This window comes from Pogonomyrmex barbatus, unplaced genomic scaffold (genome assembly GCF_055798465.1).
Source record: "Pogonomyrmex barbatus isolate J1 unplaced genomic scaffold, ASM5579846v1 scaffold7, whole genome shotgun sequence".
Lineage (NCBI taxonomy): Eukaryota > Metazoa > Arthropoda > Insecta > Hymenoptera > Formicidae > Pogonomyrmex > Pogonomyrmex barbatus.
The window spans coordinates 577,320-595,440 of NW_028297171.1; the positions used below are offsets into that span (position 1 = coordinate 577,320).

Below are 18,121 nucleotides of genomic sequence, written 5' to 3' on the forward strand. Positions count from 1 at the left end.
GTAAAATGTAAAGCGTGTGAGATTCGAATAAAATACCACAGATATAACTCGACCTCTCTAGGAACCGTGTGTCTACGCGCTTCGCTCTCTTCTTCCTGCCTCTCGTCGTCCCCCACACTATACTCTCTCATGCAGGTGGCGTCAAGGATGCATTTACACAACAGATTCTGATTGACGCTGTGCCCTTAAAGAGTGTTATATTATATATACAATTATGTTGAAGAAAATTTTTATGTTTTTCTTTCGTTGTCGCTACATGACCAACTGCATGCGTGCTATTTTTCAATAATAATAACTTGTAAAATTAAGCCAATAGATCATTCTATAATCGCTAGCCGCGCGATCGGCGGCCCACGTGTTTACTATTTCCCGAAATTGAAATAGTAGTGTGAAGATTATCCGCGTGACCCGGTAGCCCACGTGCTTATCATTTTCCGGCATCTTGTTTTCCTTAACAGATTTTGTTAATTTTTAAAAATATAGAAGTCTGGCATTTGTTTACTGTAAAATTATATAACAAATGATTCTCGAAAAAGAAAAATCGTGCAATCGACACGACATAACAAAGGCATGTAATGATTTATTGCAACTAGATGCATTTAGAGCAATACGTCCTTTTTCAGTCAACGTAAATGATAAATATTTAATGTAATACACACACACCACACACACACACACACACACACACACACACACACACACACACACACACACACACACACACACACACACACACACACACACACACACACACATACATACACACACATTTTGTGACCGCCGCCCCTGAGGACAATCAATTTCTCATACGAAATTTACTAATTGTTGGGCGCCACACACGAGCGCATGCCATCTATTATATCAGAAAGAAAATCTCAAGATTGTTTGCTTACAATAAAGTTTGAATTCGCATACGCTATACAACGATCCGGCAGCCCGATTTGATGGCAGAGGGGGGAGCGGGACGGGGCGCAAGATAGAAGAAATCAAAATAATGCGACAGGAATTGATTAGAGCAGCACTAAGAATATCTTTAATTTTGGCTCGAATCTCTACATGCGCTTATCTCGATCACTTTTTCATGATATAATACATGTCGAGGAGTCTCGAATCGCGCAACGACAAAGGGTACAGAAATCTTCACGTTAACTAAGTAAGGCAGCAATGCGATACAGCACTCGGGAATACACACGGCAACGACGTGTCCGAACTCCACTTCCAGATAGTTCGAGTTCACACAAGACGCTGATTTAATTCGCAACACGTGATCTTATACATCCCGCGAACGACACAGCTATCTCACTCTACAATAGTAAATTCTATGCGCGGCAACCATAACGAGAGTCATACAAAAAGACTACAATTATCTCGACTTTCCGTGAGTGACGAAGGCGAAAGAAAATTCCCGCAACGACTCGACAATGATCACGAGGGATGCACGTGGCCGGCTCATCAGAAGCCTTATATGATATTGATGTAATATCATATATATATACATTACATTTTTATATTTATCATTTAAGTCAATTAAAGAAGAACATATTGTTCTAAACGCGCCTAGTTATTGCAATAAATATCACATGTTCAGAAGGATAAGATGCCTGCCCGAATAGGAAAACCAGGTTTGATTCCTGGCTGAGATGTATTTTTCGTAAAAAATAATAAAAATTTTTCATGATTAGTTTGAAGCCGGGCTCCCATCATAACGCACAACCTCCCGTCTTACTTTGGGAGATACTAAATATATATATATATATATATATATATATATATATATTCGTACCACTATATTAAAATTTCGGGGTTGCTCCCGGTTGCGCAAATGTTTATTACAATTCTCGCAAGTCACATAAACAGACACGTCATTGAGGCGAAGGTCGTGCCGTGTGATAGTCCACGATTCGATATCTTCTTCAATTCGATAATTACGCGGAAAGATCTCAAATTTTCACAACAGCAACTATCGCGTAATATACATATAATACATAAACTCATGGAAATATCATAATTTATATTCCAGACAAACGAAAGCATTTAATATAGCGCAAAGAACAGTAAAGTATAAGTGAATGATAACGCAAGTGACTTTCCGTGGTGATGATATCGGGATTTTACGATGGTCGAAGGAGTGGTATAATAAGCCGTCAACTTAAAAAATGGAAACTTGAACGAAAACTGCGCAGAAAAAAATATTATTTACAAAATTCCAGTAATTTCACCGCACAATCCTTTTAACTTTAGGTAGAATTAGTGGCTTCATAATAATATACCGGTTCGTCTCACCAATTCGATGACATGTCTCCTCGTAACCTCACAGTGAGTCCTATTATAATCGTTTTGTCTTTACGCATATCTGAAGAATATCATTGATAATATGTTTTCTTGTTGTCCATCGTAGGCAATTGTTTAAGTGTTGGCTTATTCTGTCGTTTTGTGATTACAATGCGTTTCTGTCCGAAGAAATCACGATTATAAATAAGTCAGAAAATTCGAGACTACAATAGCATTAACTTGTGCCGTCGCATTCATAATTCTAATCTGACCAAACGTCGATCGATTATTCGTTGTAATTTGTCCGTTGTAAAATTATCTTTTCAATAAGCTACTTGACACGACATATTGCATTTGTCAACAATGAACGTCGACAGTAGGATACAACTGTTTCCAGTCAATTGTCAATCCAGATAACTGTCAAGTCTTTTGAATTTACATCCGTTAACAAATATCGACTTTTCTTACAAATTTAACATTCTTTCGCGCTTTCTTCAGTATTTACGTCTTCTTTTCTCTGCCCCAAGCGATTACCGCTTGCATGTCACACACGGCATTTGTTGCTTTTTTGCAATATATCTGACTTTCTGATAATTCTGATAATTGAAACAATTGAATAGCAATCTGCTTATTATTCGCAGCGGTTTCTTTATTCGTCGATTTAATATGTTTATCGTTTACCGCACGTGATTTATCCGTAAATAAGAATTTTACTACTCGTCTTTTTCGATTGTTTCTATCGGTGATTTTAGGTTTTTCGTCCTTTGATAGAAAATTATCTAGCATCGCCATATGCATGTAACTCATTCACATCGCAATATTACGTCCCATCCTCGCCATTCTAGTTCGTAATCCTATCGATTATTACATCAATAAGGTAAAGTATGTTTATGTTAAGTTCACACATACTTAATTTTTGAAAACAATAATCTCGAATCTGACGAAAGATACACTAATTAAAGTATGATTTCTTTAAATAATTTATTAAACGGAACGAACTTACAGAATTATTGCTTTAACGACTTAATTCTTTCATCTCCCTCCATGTAACAACTAATCGTGGCCGCGTTTCACTGTTGCGTTGTGACATTTTAGGCAGCCTAATGTCAAACATAATTGTCCGGTCGTCCTAATTGTACTGTGCTGCCAGATTGTTCACGTGCTCAATCCACTTCTCAATTACTAAATCATCCTTTGATGAATCAATCAACTTGTCTTCTCTGTGTATGCACGAATTTCTTGGATGCGATCGTCGATCTAGGTTTTCCACTATATGTGTTTCAATCTCTCAAAATGTGTTTTTTCGTTTTTTCCCATTTTCTTTTTTTCCCATTTCCCATTTTCTAACGACGAAGAAAAGGAATAGTGTTTTTTCTCTTTCGAATTATTTGGTCGGATACACGACACGATTAATGGCGTCCAATAATTACTTTGTATGTATTACCGTTGTGACTAAAAACTGATTAGGTATTTGTTCTCAATCCTGTTTCCTGATATCTAAAAAAATATGTTAAAATAAATCATGTAAAATTAAATAAATATTTATACTATTCGTCATATCGTACACAGTCGCTAGTCACATTTCTCGTGTTTACGTCAATTCTTTCCACAACCCCATCTCACGCAGTTCAATAGTACTACTAATCCCGTAACGCGCTGCTCATACAAGTCGGTAACTATTTTGTTATAAGATATTTAATTTTTCTAATGTAATATTTCTGATAATATTTTAATATTAATTATTAAAAAAATTATAGCTTAAAGTTCTCGTTTATTCTTATGATTATTGAATTTATTTTCATTAATGTATAACATACATAATGTTGTTCTATGAAAACTGGGGCGAGAGGATAATAATAATCTCTTAAGAGCAATATTAAGAAATATTAACAGCGATAAAATTATGTTTATGATTTGATTAGATAAACTATTAAAAAGATGCTTGGCTGCAAATATCCAAAATAATAATGAAAGATAAAATCCTTTTTAAATTTATTCAAAAAAATTTTTATCCACTAAAGAAACAGATACTTCTTTTTTCATAATAACACTGCAATTTTTCATATAAAAATTATTAAAATATGTATATGTATAAACGTTAAAGGGATACTGGAGAGACGGTCAAACTCCAACGGAAAAGCTCATGAGCAACCCTCATTTAAACGAAATTAATGTCAATATAAATTCAGTAATATCAATAGTAATATCAATAGTAATATCAATATAAATTCAGTATTCTTGTATTATAAATGTATATGCATATATGTATACATACACATATTAAAGCGATACCACAGCTGTCGAGAAAATAGCTGTCCTTTTCTAATCAAACATTACCATCTGTCTGATCCGACCGGCACATACTGACAACATATATTGACAACAATAATATTATTATATTATTATTACAACTATGATATTAGTAGATATACAAGGCCGTTTATAAATCACTGTTAGTGAGATGTGTGTATATATATATATATATATATATGGTACATTCGTGTGTGTGTGTGTGTGTGTGTGTGTGTGTGTGTGCGTGCGTGCGTGCGTGCGTGCGTGCGTGCGTGCGTGCGTGCGTGCGTGCGCGCGCGCGCGCCCCCATAAGCGATGCGGGGTCCGCGGAGAGGGAAGTGCGTCACTAGGCGCGAGGTCCGCGAAGCGAGAGATCCTTGGCATGTCACACGGTGCGGTCTGCCGTCTCCCGCCGCCTGCCGCCCGCCGCCATGTTCTTTTTCTTACCATTTTTTCTTCTCTCTTCCTTCCTCTTTTCTTATGCGTTCTCTCTCTTCCCACCAAAGTATCTCATTTTGTCTTAATATTTTTTGTAATTTTAATTTTTAATATTAATTACTTTTTCAAAGGAGATTTTTAAAAAATATTATAAAATATTACTTAGTAATTTAAATTTATTATTATAGTTGATATTATTATTATTCGCGATAAGATGCGTCGGCACACGACTCACTATCGCAGCGCAACCTGAAATCACTGATGCTGAATTGAAAGGAAGAATGGAGAATAAAGCGAATAATATTTATCGTAATATACATTTATTGGTCATGTAATGCATACTGTACAATATTATCTATAGCGTACGTTAATAATTCACAATCTATAATCGAAATTAATTTTATGGTTGATATTATTTATTTTTTATCTACTTTATACATCATTTGATACTCTCTGAAATTAGATATCACATGCAAAAATATTCCACATAGGGCAACGGTACGAAATATATATATCTTTAAGGCGATAAGATTTATTATCAGCCATAATATCTTTAATTTCTAACAGTACTTTTAAAGTAGATTCAGAAGTCTCGTTCTCTTTCGTTTATATATCTCAATTACTAACAGAAGTCTCATTCTCTTTCCTTTATATATCTCAATTTGTGACACGGTCATCTCGCTCGACGCTCGGATCGGCTCGTCGGTGTCCGGGTTCGAGAGGAGGGGAGATTCAAGCTTACGAGAACACAGATTGACGTGAAAAAGATAGTTTATTTAGCGAAAGATAGATACAGCGTGCAGGGCCAGGAGATGTCGCAATGTAGTTGGCAGCAGCAGGAGGTGAGATGCAAAGCGGTTGACGCAAGCGGTTGACGCAAAGTGCTAGACAGGTGCGGCGTGCGATCGATGACGGCTTAATCATTACGGCGCGGTTACAACTAAAGATCGTCGAATTACTGACTTATAATTAGCGGCCTTACTTGCATGCACTTACGAGCTAATGTCAGGCAGGACGTCTAGGTATTGCGGGCAGGGCTGAGTGCCACGTCGAGCTCTGTCTTTGCAACGGAAACCGGCGAAACCCCGAGGAGCGGTGACAGGAATCGGTGAAACCCGACAGAGCCGAGTGAAACCTCAGCCCGAGGAGCGATGACAGGAGTCGACGAAACCCGACAGAGCTGAGTGAAACCTCAGCCCGAAAGTAGAGAAAGCCGGTGAAACCCGGCAGAGCCAAGCGAAACTTTGGCCCCGAGAGGTAGTAAGTACTGGTCAGGTCGGTGTCAGGAGTCGGATCGCAAGATGGGATCTGGTCCCAATGTCTCGGCCAGCCGGCTTATATACCCGGCCGGCGTTCCCCACTGTGCGCCGTCGGTTCGGCGGTGAAGAGTCGGTATCGCGTGAGGTACCATGAGCGATAGCGTGAGCGAGACGGCGCGTGCGATGTATAGGCAAGCGAGTGGAATAGCGCGAGCGGTGTGCGTGCAAGAAGGATAGGCAGCGCAGACAAATAAGCCAGGTGTATATATATATATATATATATATATATATATATATATTTTTTTTTTCCTTACAAGTAACGGCCCTGCCGTTACAAATTTCATATGTTATGTATGTGTATGTACTATCACATTTGTGACAAGCTAACAGTTTTTGCACTTATACTTAGCAGTATTCATTTTTTACCACATTTCCAAGTATTGATAGTTAATCAATATTACTATAATCATAATAACAATAACAATAACAACAACAATAATAATAACAATAATAACAATAATAACAATAACAACAATAACAACAACAACAACAACAACAATAATAATAATAATAATAATATCATAAGGAATGGTGGAGAAGGGAAAAATAATTTAATAAATTGATATATTTTCTTCAGTATTTATTTTTATATTTTATTAAAAATTTTTAAATTTGAAAGAATGATATTTTTCAATATATACATTTTATTTATCATCTAATACGTAATGTACAATATTATTTATAGCGTAAAATATTAATTCGCACTCTATATATGAATTTTTATTATAAATCTTGCGCAAAATTTGCACCGCATCGCATTTATCGATGATACAATTTTTTGACGTAAAAGCGTTACAAATTGTTTAAATTTATCATTTATGCCATGTATATTTTGACAGATATATGAATGCTCGATGCAATGTTCCAATTTAAATAAAAAGAGTACGATTGATAGCATATACAAGCAAGTGCACATCGCATAATGTCAGTTGTCATGTTTTACAGTGCTATTTTTATACATTTTAATAAGTTCTATAATCAAAGTGAATTGTTAATGAAACCGCAGTCGATTGCACGAATCGCTCGATATCCGTCTTTCAATGAATATCTTCCATTGCATGGGGCAATATTATCTGATTTGTTGTACCCCGGATGAGCTACAACGTTAATATTTGAGTCGGGTTTGTCAAGCCTAAGGAGTTGGAACTCCGAGCAGGATCAAAGGAATGTAGGGATCCTCGTGAAATCACTGACACACACTTTCTTTAATTTAATTGATTTATTTTAACAAGTGCACAAACTGGATATTATAACGATTATATTTTACACACGTTTACGCGTCGTCGGGCGGCTCGGCGTATCTCGCGTTACTCGGGCGACTGAGTGTGACACTTGAACTGCTGATAATACAGCTTGCGTGAACTTCACGACGAGATTCCGTAATATCTTGCGCGACTTTTATAATAATGATTCCGCGCGACTTATAATTTTGATTCTCTCCATTCCGCTTTGTGTAACCGATTATATAGGCTGATTGCTCGATCAGCATTCCGATTGGTTGCGTCGATTGATTGCGTGATATTGATTGATCAATATCACGCTCGGTTCGATCATCAAATTCAGGAATTTGCTGATAGGTTTTTCGCAATATTCTCGCGTAATGCATTTCTGCAGTCTTTCGAAAGATTGGTCGCAATTTCGGCGGTCACATATTTCGTCTTTTGAAAGACTTTTTCCGAGATTCATTCGGACTACTTTTGTTGCCATGCGGACTACTTTTATTATTAGTTGTAGGTCTGGTTACAACAGATTGCTTCGATTATCATCAAAAATCAATTCCACATGAGACATTGATCCCACGTTGATTTCAATATCCAAATATTTATATGTTATGGATATCAATGCGAATCTTCTTCCTAAAATATGAGCTGCATAACGGGGTGATGAATTTTGAGAAGACGTATTATAAGAAAAAAAGATTACAAGTAAATGAACTGTAGAAAAATTGTCTTAAAATTTTTATGGAGAATGAAACTTACCGCTTCATCCTGCTGAATTGGAACGTAATACTTCATATTCTCATACATTTTTTTCTTGAAATTTTGTAGCAGTAAGAGCTGTTCGTTTTTTCACAGAGCGACTAATATAACGTGTTAAAACTCAACGAATATTGTAGTAACATTGTTCAGAGTTCTTATATATTATATTTCCCCACCAATTTTTTTCTGTGAAAAAATAATGTGCTATCGATATCAATTTCAATGTTATCTTTGAAACATGGAATTTATTTTATCATAATGGATATACTAGTTTTTAGTGTAGGATAGCATTAGACCGTACTATGAATCATGTACAATTTTTAGTGTAGAATAGCATTAGACCTTACTATGAATCATGTAAAAAACAATAAATTAAAAAAAGTGTACGATTATCTGCTGAAACCCTGATAAACGTAAAAGCCAAATGTTTTGTTTTTTTCCGTAAAAAATAATGCGTTATCGATGTCCATTCCGATGTTATCTTTTTTCTCAAAAACATGGGATTTCCACATCTTTACGGATGTGATAGACCGTACTATGAATCATATAAAAGTATGCAATTATCTGCTAAAATTCGATAAATGTAAAAGGTTTTTTTCGTGAAGATAATGCGATACCGATATCTATTACAATGTTATCTTTCAAAACATGGAATCTGTTCATCTTTACAACGGCTGAGACGAGACCACATTATCAGACACACGTTTTTTCAAAACATATCCTTAAATGATGCAGTAGCCCTCATTAGTAGTATATATATATATATATATATATATATATATATATATATATGTGTGTGTGTGTTTTTTCATGTGTCATTCACCATATATATAATATATATATTTTTTTTTTCATGTATCATTCGAAATTTCCAACTTCACTAGTGACTTGTCTATCTCAATGACATGACAGATGAAGAGATTGAAAAAAATATCGAGATTTAAAGCAGGACGAAATTAATACTCTGAATGATTCGAAAGAAGTGTGTGCAATATTTATTTATTACACTGAAGAAGTCCTCATTCGTAAAAAGTATTGCTCACAGTGTGTCATACAAATAAGTGAAATATTTCCAAATCTTCGCGCCGTTCGAAAACATGTCAATTGTCAATATGTATTCATCCATGGTAAATATTATTCGGAATGCCGAGGCCCATTGTTTCAAATAATACTGTGTAATATGTGTCCTATTTGCACAAAGTGAATTTTTGTGAAAAACATATATTGGGAGTATAAAAACCAATATTTCTCAGAGTATTTAGTAACTGTAAAAAAGAATATAGTGTGGAGCGTGATTTGATAGAACAATCCGCTCGACTGAATACATTGGGAGACTTTATCGCGTGGGAATAGCGCTGTGATGAGTTCATCGAATCGCTGGATAAACACAGCCGAATTAAATGTCCGTGATTATTAATCGGTGTGAGACAATCGGTAATCGCATGTATCACGCGACTCGAAAGTTTGAAAGATTCGGTGCGCGGAAGATTCGTGCATGCGAGCGCCGGATATAGTGTGGGACTTCGATGGCGTGAGATAGATACGGTTTTCGAAAGTCATATACTGATGGGCGTAATAATCAATTCCAAGCACATTGAATCTCATCAGTTTCTCGAGGATGCACGAGAAATTGTACTCGAGCGTATACAAAGTGTCATGCGGAAACATGAAAATGTTAAGGTAAATGCTATATTTAATGGCGAATTTGTCGCGGATGATAAACGCGCGAATTAAAGTATCGCTACGAGAAACTGTAAACTGTATCCGTGCTCTGATTTGCAAGAGTGGTATCAATTATGCGTTATCGAGCGTATTATTGCATCGCTTGAGGAATTTCAGGAACGCGATAGCGGGTAGACTTTGTCGCGTATATTAAATTTAATTGTAAATGTGAACAAATATAATGCATGCGAGATGCAATGTCGAACTACCGCGAGAAATTAAGATAAAGAGAGCGACGGTTAACGTGCAATCTATGGACAATGCATGTTTCGCGTGATCAGTGATGGCCGCTCTACATCCCGCAAAAACAAATACAGATCGAATATCTTCATATCCTCCATATTCAACAGTGAATCTTAAAGACATTAAATTCCCAATGACTTTAAATAAAAAAGTTTGAGAACCTCAACGACATCTCAGTCAACGTATATTATATCGAGAAGAAGAAGAAGGAACTCTTAATTCTTCGGATATGACTCACTAACCGAAAGATGGACAAGCACGTAAATTTGTTATACCTGCAGGATGATGACAACGAAGGGCATTTCGTGTGGATAAAAAATCTGTCTTGCTTCGTGAACTCTCAACTTAGCAAAAAAGAAAGAACATAAGAACATAAAAAATTCTTTTGCGATCGGTACGTATACATTTTCAAAATAATGAAATTCTTTTTCATAAGAATAATAAATTAAATTATAATTAATTTTTTCTTTTGCAGATGTTTGCACTACTTCAGTTCAAATGAATGAAAAGTTAGAGACTCACAGACTTGCAGATTGTCAAGATATTAACGAGTGCTTTCAGGTTACCGAGCGACGACGACAAGTGGCTAAATTTCAAAAATTACTGTAGGAAGGAACAAGTGCCATTTATCGTTTACGCCGACTTGGAATGTATTTTAAAGAAGAAGGAGGAGGAGGAGGAGGAGGAGGAGGAGGAGGAAAAGGAGGAAAAGGATCCAAAAAAGGCGAGTTATACATATTACATATCAACATATATATCAACACATATATCAACATCATCAAGTGTTTAGTATAGGATATTACATACACTGTTCACTGTGTACGACGAATCGTTATCAGTGTATCGGTTTCGTCGCGATAAGGATTGCGTTGCATGGTTCGCCGAGGAACTTAGAGGTTTAGCGCATAATGTAAAATCTATCTTATCCGCTAACGTACCCATGGCAGATTTCACCCGAGAGAACTGGAAAAAGTTTGATAGCGCCACGCATTGTCACACATGCGAAAAACCGTTTGCGCTAAGCGACACACGAATACGCGATTATTGTCATTTGACTGGTCGATTCAGAGGTCCTGCGCATTCAAATGTAATTTAAATTATAAAGATTCGCATTGTATTCCCATAGTTTTCCATAATGTATCCGGCTATGATGCACATTTTATCGTCAAAGAAATAGCTACAGTATGAAGGACATATAAACCTGTTTCCAATAACCAAAGAAAAATACATTTCTTTTACAAAACATGTCAAAGACATTAAAGATGATTGGAAAAAACGCATAAAATTGCAATATATTGATTCGCATAAATTTTTCAGTAGCAGTCTTGACAAATTGGCTTTTCTCAAGGATAAGCTACGGATAATGCAATGCAAATATTGTAATTTATCTGCGGAAAATTTATTGACACGAAAAGGCATCTTTCTATACGAACACATTGATTGCGTCGAAAAGTTGGAGGAGATCAAATTACCGTTGCGAGAATCATTCTACAATTCGTTAACAGACGACACCATGTTTGAAAGCGATTACGCGCACGCTGTCAATGTGTGGCAGCGATTCTCCATCCGAACGCTTGGCGTCTATAGCGACCTGTATCTTAAAACTTACGTCTTGTTATTGGCCAATACTTTTGAGAATTTTCACGATAGTTGCGAGTTATGAACTCGATCCCGCAAACTATTATACTCTATCTGGTTTTACGTGGGACGTTGAAGCATACGAGTATCAATTTTGAATTTCTCACCGACATCGACATGGTCATGTTCATCGAATGCGGTATACGCGGTGGTCTTAGTCAATGTTCCAACAGGTACGCGCAGGCCAACAACAAGTCGTATGTGCAGTCGTACGATCCCTCAAAATTATCGTCGCACCTGACATACTTTGAACGTAAACAACTTGTATAATTAGGCAATGTGTCAACCACGCAGATTTTCGATGAGTCGATGATGTAACAAATTTTAACATTATGAATATCGCGCTAGATTCCACGACAGGTTACATTCTCGAGGTGGAATATCCGCAACATCTTCACGCACACACTAACTTACCGTTCTGTCCGACGCGCGATAAACCGCCCGGCAAACAAGAGACTAAGCAACGTTCTCGCAACGTTATACAATAAGAAACGTTATGTCATATATTATCGCAACTTGCAGCAGTGTACTCGTCACGGTCTTCGCGTAACAAAGATTTATCGCGTATTACAGTTTGCGCAATCTCCATAGCTTCGCGACTGTATTCAGCTCAATACAAATTTTAGAACCCGAACCAAGAATGATTTTGAAAAAATTAATACAAATTAATGAATAACGCAGTTTTCAACAAAACTATGGAAAAATGTGCGCAGTCATGTCGATGTGCAGCTTAACACTAAATGGGAAGGAAGATATAGCACTGAGGCAATAATCGCGAAACTAAACTTCCACAGTCGAAGCGTCTTTTCGGAAAATCTAGTAGCGATAGAAATGCGCAAACTCGAGGTAAAGTTCGACAAACCGATCTATGTAGGTATATGCATTCTCGATATATCTAAGACGTGTTTATACGAGTTTCATCATGAGTACATGGCGCCGTTGTTCCGCGAGAAATGTAAAGTTATGTACACTGACACTGACACTGCCTTATCTATCACATTGAATGCGACGATGTATACGAGATTATGAAACGTGCCATCAATAGATTCAACACGAGCGATTACGCAGTCGATAATGCATATGGTATTCCAATAAAAAAATATCAAGTTTAATGAAAGACGAAAACAATGGTGTAAGCATGACCGAATTCGTCGGGCTTAGAGCAAAGATGTACACCTTGCGCGTCAACAGTAAGAAAGATACGAAAAAAGTTAAAGGTGTTAAAAGTAATGTCGTAGCCAAATCGATAACGTTCAACGATTACATGCAATGCCTGCCAGACAAAATTGAAATGATACGACAACAGTCTTGCATAAGATCGAAATTTCACGAAGTGTACACTGTGTCTGAAACGAAAATTGCTTTAAATCCGTACGACGATAAACGATATATTGCACTCGATTCGACCGACACGCTACCACGGGGACATTATAAAATACTATTATAAATAAAGGTGAACGCGGCGGCGGCAAACTTGTTTTATAACAGCTTTTAATAAGTATAAATTTAAGTATAAATTTTTGTAATATATATATTTTGTAATAAGATATGTTATAACAAATTTATTTTTATAATACACATTTTTTTCTAATAAAATATTTTTGTAATAAGATATTTTATAATAAATTTTTTTTCATTTCTTTTATAACATTATCTTCATGTATCCAAGAAATTGTGTGAATTGTCAAATCGCAACCATTTTACATAAACTTTATTCCCACTTTTGCGCAATACTTTTTTCTACAAGATATACGTAGGATTAGCGATACAACTTATACTCATAAAATTCTCCGGCAACAGGTTTTCCCTTATAATCTTTCAGTAGATATGTCACGGGATTTCTACATTTTGATGATTTTAAATATCTCCGTGGTCCAATTTGGTATGTAACCTTTCTCAAAGGTTGTCTTGAATTTACTAACGCGTACCGAGTCATCCACTTTGAATCGCGCAGGTACAGCAAGCTTTACGCGACTGTATACATTGGTTAAGAGCTGGTCAGCGATCGCGTGGGTAACGTCAATGGGTCCGATAGTTCGATGTTTTTATGTGTTGTACTCTGACACGAGACGCTAACAAATCCATTTATAGCTTCCGTTGAGCGCACATTACTTCCACATGTCGTTCTTCAATGTGCGGTTAAATCACCGACACCTTCATTATGGAATACATAGAATAATGATTAATGTTATATACAAGCGGACTAACGATATACTTGTACTTGTATCCCTTGTTATCCATGATGGGATTATGGACGCTGTGAGTCACGTCTATGAGCATTCGTTGTTAACAGTATATTCTTATATATTTGTTTGTCATTCTTGATAAAAACTGCATTATCGGGAAGTTTCTTAAAGATCAATTTGTATAAGCCTGGTGTATCATTGTATCTCACATTGTCTATGATTATGGGATCATCTTTGTCGACGTCGAATTGTTTGTCGCTGAGCATTGTACCATTTTTATCAAGATAGATATCGTATATGCGATCAAATTTTTTTCCATTATCATCGAGGAGAGTGCTTATATACTTTTGTCCCATTGTCCCAACTGACTATTTTGAAAAAAGAACCTATTGTGGTCATTGACTGTTCGCGACAAAACGAGTCCATCAAGAGCGCTATTGTAGATAACGCTATTGTACGAATAAAATTTGATTGCAAAGAAAATATACTGCCGAATACTACCACTTATTGTCTCATCTGGCACGATCATGTCGTCGAGTATTGCCTGTTATTCAATGTAATGCGCAAGATGTAAACTGCAACGTTTGCAAATATCCTTTCTTTTTTAATATAAGAAATAAAAATTCGACATATTTGTCGATGAAGCGTAGTCTCAAAGGAATTATTTTTTCGTCATAATCGTTCCAACGTTTGCGGATCTGCAAGGATTCGTCGTCGGAAGGAGATTTGTCGTGAAAGAAGTGACTGTGTTGAGAAAGGGGACAATTCTCTCTCATTATATTTTTGCAAGGCCTATACCATAGCATTTCCTTACAAAATCCGACAAATCTTGCGTTTCCTGATTGATTGCAAATCATCATGAATTGCGATGGGAAGACGAAATGATTCCATATAGCATGGCGGAATGTTTGATTACAATAGCTGTAATTGACATAGAAGATAAGCTCTTGTATACGTTAAAGGATGTCAGAAGAAAAAATGGTTGGCAAATATGCTCGATAGCGATGTGAGAGATGATATCATTATCGAAACTTTGAATATTGATTATAAAGATTTAGAATCGTTGAATAATCTAGATGTAGCAATACTTTTTGATGTGTAAAACATTCGAAACATTGCGCGTTACAAAATGTATTTAAAATATTTAACTGGTGGTTACAACGTCAGAAAGAAAAATTTTTTAAATAAAAAAATATTTAAACATTAATATATTGTATTTCTTTACCTTATCCATGCATATACTTTAGATTTAAATAACAGTAGTTGATTACGCGGCTCAATAATGGTTAGATAGCGGTTCAGTAATGGTTAAATAGCAGTTCAATAGTGGTTTAATAGCGGTTCGATAATGATTTGATAGTGATTCGATAGCGATTTAATAATTTCAAAGTGGACAGCGATTAAATAGTGGTTTGACAGTGGTTCGATAATGATTTGACAGTTGATCGACAGTTGACATTTGACAATGAATCGATAGCGATTCAATTTGAATCGCTATTGATTTGAACCATTATTGAACCGTTATCGAACCACTGTCAAACCACTATCAATAATTGATCGAAATAGTTTAATCATTGTATGATAATGATTTAAAAACGGTTAGAATGAATTTTTAATTTAATACTTGGAAGTGTAAAAAATGAATACTGCTAAGTATAAGTGCAAAAACTGCTAGCTTGTCACAAATGTGATAGTATAATACATACACATACATAACATATGAAATTGAAATATATAAACGAAAGAGAACGAGACTTCTGAATCTATTTTGAAAGTATTGTTAGAAATTAAAGACATTATGGCTGATAATAAATCTTATCGCCTTAAAGATATACAAGATGTCCCAAAACTAACGCATTTCTTTTTAAGAGCGGATTCTTTGGAACATTCTTTCGAAAATTCTAATACGAAAATGTCGAGGCTATAATAGTTTTTAAATTATTGGCGATTAAAGTTCACTAAACACAGAGCTGATATTTCGCGCGTTCAGACATGGTGATATGACAAGTGGTAAAAGTTCCACCACGAGGATCCTCTTACAACATCGAGAATATCACAGAAATATACAATGACATTCTTATTAAGAAATTATTTCTGTTTCAAAACTTATTTGTATATTACACAATTAATATCGTAAAATATCTGTTCAATAACAACATTATATCATGTGATAGCTGTCAAAGTCATCAACTTTAACGCTTAATATCTCGGTTCGCGAGGCAGACCGCCGCCAGATTTTTTTGCCAGATTTTTTTTATCTATTTATTTATTTAACTATCCGTGCGTCCATTTCCTATTGTGTCCGATTGGCACTGTGTTCGATTGACACTGTATCCGATTGGCACTGTGTCCGATTGGCATTGTGTCCGATTGGCACTGTGTCCGATTGGCACTGTGTCCGATTGTTACTGTGTCCGATTGCAGCTACCGTGTGTCTATTTCCTACTGTGTCCGATTAGTATTGTGTCCGATTTTCAATGTGTCCGATTGCCATTGTGTCCGATTTTCACTGTGTCCGATTTCAACCATCTTGTGTCCGTTCCTTATTGTATCCGTTTGGATCTGTGTCCGATCCATTCAACCTGCAATGTCCGATTTATTCTGTGCGCAACTGGGACTCTCCCGTTTATGAGGCCTTCAAGCTTATATGTTTTTCTTATAATTGCCTCCAAAGTGAGATTGAAAAGAACCGTCGAGAGTGCATCTCTTTATTTGACTCCGCATTCCACTTCAAAGGCGTCTGACAGTTCGTTCTGCAATCTCACTTTTGCCTTAAAGCTATCCAGAGTGATTCCTATTAATCTTACAAGTTTATATGATATACCTACAAGAATTAGTTGCTTCAGTATCTGGGCTCTATCCACTCCAAAAGCCTGTTTAACATATGTTTCTACATATAAGTTATGTAACTGAATGTTATGCCCAAAGCATTTTTCATGAATCAATCTAAGAGTTGTTGATCTATTATCGACCTATTGTTTCTGAAGCCACAATGGTATTCACCCAGAATTTCTTAAGCATAGGTTACAAGCCTAAAATATAATATTCCCGAAAATATTTTATAGGCTATGTTGAGCAGGAGCACACACTCTTTTATCCCCTTTCTGTATGGAGTGGATAACTCCCACTTTCCATTTCTCAGGGATATCTTCTTTTTTTCAGATTTCTAAGATCATATTATGTATCCTCGTCCTCCATATAAAGGAGGTTCCCCTCTATCATATTTATAAGTTCTGCTGGGATTTGATCTATGCCTGGGGCTTTATAGGATTTCAGTGCTTTAATGACTCTGGAAGAATCGATGTATGTGGGTTTTTCTAACAGTTGTTCAACCGTGTGCAGTTCTCTCTCTTCCATCTCAACACTTTCTTTTTTCCTAAATATTTCGGCGAAATATTCTTTCCATCTGTTTAACACCTCTTGTGGGTCAATCAATAATTGTTTCTGTCTTTACACAACTCTAGCCTAGATAGGAAGTCTGTCTTTCTATGCTCATTAACCCGTTTATAAAATTTGTTATTATTATACTTATTGTTTAATGCTAGAATTTCCTCAATTTTTTTATTTAAAAATTTTCTCTTCTTCCTTTACATTTTTATAGCTATTCTCCTTTTGATATTGTGTTCTAATCTGTTACCTCGGTGAATCATTGCATACACCTCAGTCTGGCTCTTCTTCTCTATTGATGTTTTATAGTTTTCACTAAATCACTCATTTTTCTTCTTCCTTCTTTCCTTTCCTATTATTTTCTCAACGGTATGATTAATTATTCCCTTAATGTTGTTCCATTCCTCATTTATGTCCTCGCTCCTCGGAATTGCACATAGCCTTTTATTCACTTCTCTAATATAGTAACTGTATCTCGTTTTCTTTTAGTTTAGTTTCGTTTAGTTTTCCAGAGTTCCATTTAGCAAATTTGATGAATTTGATGGATTGCCTTTATTAACAATGGCTATCCTTTATTTTAATTTTCCCAATCAGGATCGGAGTCGCAGTTTGCTCTCCTAAAGGAGAAGGAGCATCTTCGATGGAA

General features: G+C 36.0%; 1 protein-coding gene across 9 annotated transcripts in view; it reads left to right on the forward strand.

The window, feature by feature from the left end:
* The window catches only part of LOC105432862 (uncharacterized), a 552,262-nt gene that overhangs the window by 351,693 nt on the left and 182,448 nt on the right, over positions 1 to 18,121 (forward strand). The window lies entirely within an intron of this gene.